Source organism: Impatiens glandulifera, chromosome 7 (assembly GCF_907164915.1).
Source record: "Impatiens glandulifera chromosome 7, dImpGla2.1, whole genome shotgun sequence".
Classification (NCBI taxonomy): domain Eukaryota; kingdom Viridiplantae; phylum Streptophyta; class Magnoliopsida; order Ericales; family Balsaminaceae; genus Impatiens; species Impatiens glandulifera.
The window spans coordinates 40,018,474-40,025,702 of NC_061868.1; positions in this window are offsets into that span (position 1 = coordinate 40,018,474).

The following is a 7,229-nucleotide window of genomic DNA, read 5'->3' on the forward strand; positions in this document are numbered from 1 at the left end:
ATCTTATCAATTAAAATATATAATTGTCAAAACTGTGTTGGTATTTAAATTAGTGGTATTAATTAATTAATTATTTATAAATATTAGGTAAATAATAAGTTTATAAGGTTTAAAATTTACCATTTATGTTGTCAGTGCAAATGTATTTGATTTAGGTGTATTTTAAATAAATTGGAATTTTTTTTAATTATTTTAATTTAATATTTAAGTATAAAGTAAATATATTTTGTATTGTAATTTTGCCTTATTCATGTATTTATTTTCATCACAAAAAGATGTTTTATTAATTTCCTTCAAACTTCATATAACATGTAACCAAAGTCTATATATGTATCAAGTCCTACATAGTTATATATTAACATATACAAGTCATTTTGAATTATTTGATTATACAAATTTATTTTCAAATGATCAAATACAATTACAAGATTTTTCCAAAAAAAAAAAATACAATTACAAGATAAATACATTTTGCCTTATTCATGTATTTATTTTCATCACAAGAAGATGTTTTATTAATTTCCTTCAAACTTCATATAACATGTAAGCAAAGTCTATATATGTATCAAGTCCTACATAGTTATATATTAACATATACAAGTCATTTAAAATTATTTTACTATACAAATTTATTTTCAAATGATCAAATACAATTACAAGGTAAATAAATTAATGTTCGGTTTGATTAATGAAATGGATTGCCATCATCTTGTTCAAAGCTTGCCTAAGGGTTTGGACAATGGCTAAGACAACTAAGTAAATTTTGCCAACATTGAATTATGCCCGAGTTATGGCAACACCAACACCCATCTTTTGTGCGCTTACCCTTTACTTTTATACATTTTTTTCGAGTTATAGAAACCAACATGACTCTTCTCAAATCTTCCTTTGCTTTGGAAATTTCATTCTTGTTGTAATTTGCAGAAACACCACTTTCTATTATAATCAAATGATCATATATATAATATCAATAAACATATACAAATTATCTACAAATCTATGAACTATTATTAAACTAACCTTCTTCAAAAGCCATGATAATAAGAAGCATGGTCATGCAAATGAAAGCCAATTTTAGGGCTGCCATGAATCCTGTGAAAAGATAGAGAGAAAAATAGATGGATTTTATAGTGTGGATCATTTTGTGGGTCATGGGAGAATGATAAACAAGTATTCATGAGATAAGGATTTATTTAAACCTAATATCCAATTTATTAGTTGAAAGAAGCTGCCTTTTTTGTTTATTTACTTTACAAAAAGTCACTTTTTTCACACAAATTTTCATCTAGATGATAATTTTTTTGTTGCATTCTTTTAAACTAATTAAAATTTACTTATATGTTGTATATGGAATTATCTATTAAATAAAATCATAATAACTATATAGATAATCCTAAATTTTGATGTTCAAATGTTGGAATTAAATGGTTTAATTAATAAATTAAAGTTTAATAATTGGGATAACTACCCACTAATTAGTAATAACTACCCATTTGGAATAACTACCCACTAACTAGTAACTACCCATTAAGGTCTCTTTGATGGAAAGAGAGGGATTATAAATATAGTGTTAAGGTCCCTAAGGCCATTATCTCATCTAAGAAAAACACTATCGATAAGAGATAAATCGGTTTTAGAAGATCGAAACTTTAAAGTATCAAGAAGAATGGCTGGAGGTAAGTTTAAATTATTTTTCCGCATTAGATCTAAATAAAGGAGTTGTTAGATCATTAAGTATATAAATTCTACATTTGGTATCAGAGCCTTAAAAACTTCTGCCTTCTTTGTTAATGAAACTTATTTATAATATTTCTGCACTAATTCAAGAAAGTTTCGTTCATTTAATTATTATGGTTGATTCACGTTATTTATAATTTGAGTATATTTTATAAATGTTATTGTGAATTAAAATGTCAAATGATTCGATTGATTTAGCTAATTAAAGAATAGCCACAACATCTTTAGTTAGGCTGAAAAATAATTGTTTGGAATCATATTAACATTATTGTAATTAATTTCATTAATATAATAGATTTTATCCCACAAGAATTTCTATTATTTGTATGTGATTAATTGGGATGAAATATCATGTTATATATTTTTTTAATTACCCACAAGAGTTAAGAAAATGAATGATTTGATAGTTTTATCATAAGGTTATGAATGTATCTGACTGAATTGAATCTTTAGCCCACAGGCAAGTTTTATGTCATTAGATATATTTGAATTTAAGCATGATTTACATTGGTAAACATGATTTTTTTTATTTGCCTCAACTTATTTTAAACATGTATAATTGAATTTTACAGTTATGATACCTGGTACTGTTACTGATATCAAGTGTGAGATTCCCGAACTTGTGGGTGATAATTATAAGATCTGGAAAGAAAGAATTTTGCTTCATTTGGGATGTTTAGACATTGATGATGCTATAAGGAAAGATGAGCCAATCATTGATGATGAGAGTACTACGGATGATTTACTTCTTCATGAACGATGGGATCGATCTAATCGTCTCAGTATGATGTTCATAAAGACTAAAATATCTGAGAGTATTCGTGGCTCAATTGAAGAGCATAAAAATGTCAAAGCATTACTGAAAGGAGTTGATGAACAGTTTGCAACTTCTGATAAAGCTCTTGCCAGTACTCTTATAATCAAGTTCACAACCACGAGGCTCACTACTATGAGGGGTGTGCGTGAGCATATCATGAAGCTACGGGACATTGCGGCTCAACTAAAAAGACTTGAGGTCGATATGTCAGAGTCTTTCCTGGTGAACTACATACTAGCGACCCTTCCATCTGCGTACGGAGCCTTTAAAGTCTCCTACAACACACATAAGGAGAAATGGTCAATTAATGAACTTATGACCATGTGTGTTCAGGAAGAGAATAGGTTGTCAATGGATTTGGGTGAGAGTGCATTTACAGTTACACATGGAAAAGACCAGAAATCTCATAAGCCAAAAGGGAAAGGAAAATTATCGGCAACCGGAGGGATTAAGAAAGACCCAAAGGATATAAGGTGTTTCTTTTGTAATAAGAGAGGACACGTTAAAAAGGATTGCCTAAAGTATCCGATATGACTTGAGAAGAAAAGTAATTTAATCTCTTTTGTCTGTTATGAATCTAATATGGTTGATATTAATTATAACACATGGTGGATTGATTCTGGTTCTACAATCCATGTTTCTAATACCTTACAGGGTATGCGAAACCTAAGGAAGCCAACACCAAATGAAGAACGCATCTATTCCGGAAATGGGATGCAATCACGTGTGGAGGCTGTTGGGACATGTTATTTAATTTTAAGTAGTGGTTTTAATTTGTGTTTAGAAAAGACCTTTTATGTTCCTAACTTTACTAGGAATTTAATTTCTATTTCAAAGCTTGTACCTTTGGGATACTCTTTCAACTTTTATGGAATGTCGTTTGCTTTATTCTATAAATCTAGTAATGTTGGAAATGGTACACTGTTGAATGGTCTTTTTTCTATTAATTTACAAAATGACGCTACTTATAATACTTTACATGATCAATCTGGTGTAAAATGTTGTGTTATAAATGAAGATTCCTCTACTTTATGGCACCGTAGATTGGGACACATTTCTATTGATAGAATTAAAAGATTAGTAAAAGATGGAGTACTTAGTACTTTAGATTTTACTGATTTTAATACATGTGTGGACTGCATTAAGGGAAAGCAGACCAATAAATCCAAGAAAGGTGCTACAAGGAGTACAACCATTTTAGAAATTATCCATTCAGATATTTGTTGTCCTGATATGGATACTTCATCTCTTTCATTGATGATTACTCACGATATATGTATATCTACTTTCTTCATTCTAAAGATGAAGCTTTAGACGCCTTTAAAGTATTCAAGGCGGAAGTAGAAAAACAATGCGATAAGCAAATTAAGATTGTGAGAACAGACAGAGGTGGAGAATATTATGGTAGATACACTGAGAAGGGACAAGTGGCTGGTCCATTTGCTAAGTTTCTTCAAGAACATGGTATTGTGCCCCAATATACTATGCCTGGTTCTCCAGACCAAAATGGGGTTGCAGAAAGAAGAAACCGGACTTTGATAGATATGGTACGGAGTATGATGAGTAACTCCAATTTTCCAAAGTCATTATGGATTGATGCTCTAAAAACGGCTGTGTATATATTAAACCGAGTTCCAACTAAGGTTGTCCCAAAAACACCATTTGAATTATGGAAAGGTTGGAAACCGAGTTTGCAACATATACGCGTTTGGGGATGTCCGTGTGAAGTAAGAGTTTATAATCCGAAAGAAAAGAAACTAGACCCAAGGACTATTAGTGGATATTTTATTGGATATGCCGAAAGATCTAAGGGTTATAGATTCTATTGTCCTACTCACAGCACTAGAATTGTGGAATCGAGAAATGCAAAATTTCTTGAGAATGACTTGATTAGTGGGAGCGACCGATCCTGGAACACCGTTCCAGATAAAGATCATTATGATGTGCAACCATCATGCCCAAGTGATAGATTGATTGTTGTTAACAATAACCCTCCAGTACAATCGGTTATTGTAAGAATAATTACTGAAAATCCACAAGTTGTTGAAAATGAACCAGTAGATCAAATTTCTCAAGAGTTACCTGAGAGAGTTATGCAACCAGTTGATCAACAAGTTTTACAAAATAATGTTGATCCAACATTAAGAAGATCTACTAGAATAAAGAGATCAACAATATCTGATGATTATATTGTGTATCTACAAGAATCGGATTTTAATGTCGGAGCCGAAAATGATCCTGAAACATTTTCACAAGCTATAAGTTGTGCAGAATCAAAATTCTGGCATGACGCCATGAAGGATGAGATGGATTCTATGACTGTCAATGAAGTCTGGGATCTTGTCGCGTTGCCTGATGGTGTAAAAGCCATTGGATGTAGATGGGTCTTCAAAACAAAGAAAGACTCAATGGGCAACATTGAAAGATATAAAGCAAGACTTGTTGCTAAGGGATTCACTCAAAGGGAAGGAATTGACTACAAGGATACATTTTCTCCTGTATCAAAGAAAGATTCACTTCGCATAATCATGGCATTAGTTGCATATTTTGATTTAGAATTGCAACAAATGGATGTGAAAACGGCTTTTCTCAATGGAGAACTAGAGGAAGAGGTATACATGAAACAACCTGAAGGATTTTCCTCTAGTAATGGTGAGCATTTAGTATGCAAGCTTAAGAAATCCATATACGGATTGAAACAAGCTTCCCGTCAATGGTATTTGAAATTCCATGATGTTGTCTCTTCGTTTGGTTTTGTAAAGAATGTTATGGATCATTGTATATACCAAAAGGTCAGTGGGAGCAAGTTTTGTTTCCTTGTTCTATATGTGGATGATATTCTACTTGCTGCAAATGACAAGGGTTTGTTATATGAGGTGAAACAATTTCTCTCTAAGAACTTTGATATGAAGGATATGGGTGATGCGTCTTATGTCATTGGCATTAAGATACATAGAGACAGAAAAAGAAGAGTTTTGGGTCTGTCTCAGGAAACCTATATCAATAAGCTTTTAGAAAGATTTCGGATGAAAGATTGTTCACCAAGTATAGCTCCCGTTGTTAAGGGTGATAAATTTTGTTTGAACCAATCCCCAAAGAATGATCTCGAAAGAGAACAAATGAAAAACATTCCATATGCTTCTACTGTTGGAAGCCTGATGTATGCTCAAGTTTGTACAAGACCTAACATTGCATTTATTGTTGGGGTATTGAGAAAATATCAAAGTAATCCAGGTTTAGACCACTGGAAAGCTGCAAAGAAAGTGATGAGATACCTTCAAGGAACGAAGGATTACATGCTTACATTTAGACGGACTGATACTCTAGAAGTGGTAGGCTACTCCGATGCAGATTTTGCTGGATGTATTGATTCACGAAAATCAACATCTGGTTATGTTTTTATGCTTGCTGGTGGAGCTGTATCTTGGAGGAGTGCAAAGCAGAGATTGATTGCAACCTCCACTATGGAAGCCGAATTTGTATCGTGTTTTGAGGCTACTTCGCATGGTGTATGGATGAAGAGTTTTATTGATGGGCTTAGAATTATGGATTCTATCTCTAGGCCATTGCAATTGTTTTGTGACAACTCAGCTGCAATCTTTATGGCTAAGAATAATAAGAGTGGTAGTCGAAGTAAACACATCGACATTGAATACTTAGCCATTAGAGAACGTGTTAAGGAAAAGAAAGTGGTCATTGAACACATTAGCACTAAGTTGATGATTGCTGATCCTTTGACTAAAGGCATGCCACCAAAGAATTTCAAGGATCATGTAGAACGAATGGGACTTAGTTCTGTTTTATGATTTTATTTATTGTAAGAACAATGTTTTAAGTGAAACTCTAATAAGTAATGATTTCTCATATTTGATTTACGTTATGCGCATATTGATCGTTTTTGAGAAATAATAAAGTTCGGACCTAGAATAAACATATGGTTTATTCATTGAGTTTTATGGGTTGTTATTGAGAAATATGATGCATTGTGATACATAGAAGATGATTCTCAATTTTAGAGGATTTATCGCTATGATTCATGTATCAAATTTCTTATTGTGATATGATTTTATTTATTAAACCAAGTGGGAGAATGTTGGAATTAAATGGTTTAATTAATAAATTAAAGTTTAATAATTGGGATAACTACCCACTAATTAGTAATAACTACCCATTTGGAATAACTACCCACTAACTAGTAACTACCCATTAAGGTCTTTTTGATGGAAAGAGAGGGATTATAAATATAGTGTTAAGGTCCTTAAGGCCATTATCTCATCTAAGAAAAACACCATCGATAAGAGATAAATCGGTTTTAGAAGATCGAAACTTTAAAGTATCAAGAAGAATGGCTGGAGGTAAGTTTAAATTATTTTTCCGCATTAGATCTAAATAAAGGAGTTGTTAGATCATTAAGTATATAAATTCTACACATTCGTATATATTAATCATAAACTGAAAATACAATGAATTTGCTCACTAACCTAGTACAAGTATGATATTTGTTGAATTGATGTTTAACATAAAGTTGTAGTGAATTGGGTTGAATAGTTTTTTTAAGATAAATTTAAATTCGAGTATATACTCGGTTATACTTTATCTAACCATATTTAAATGAATTCTATAAGTAATAATAATAATAAACAATATTTATTTAAAATAAAATTTATATTAAATA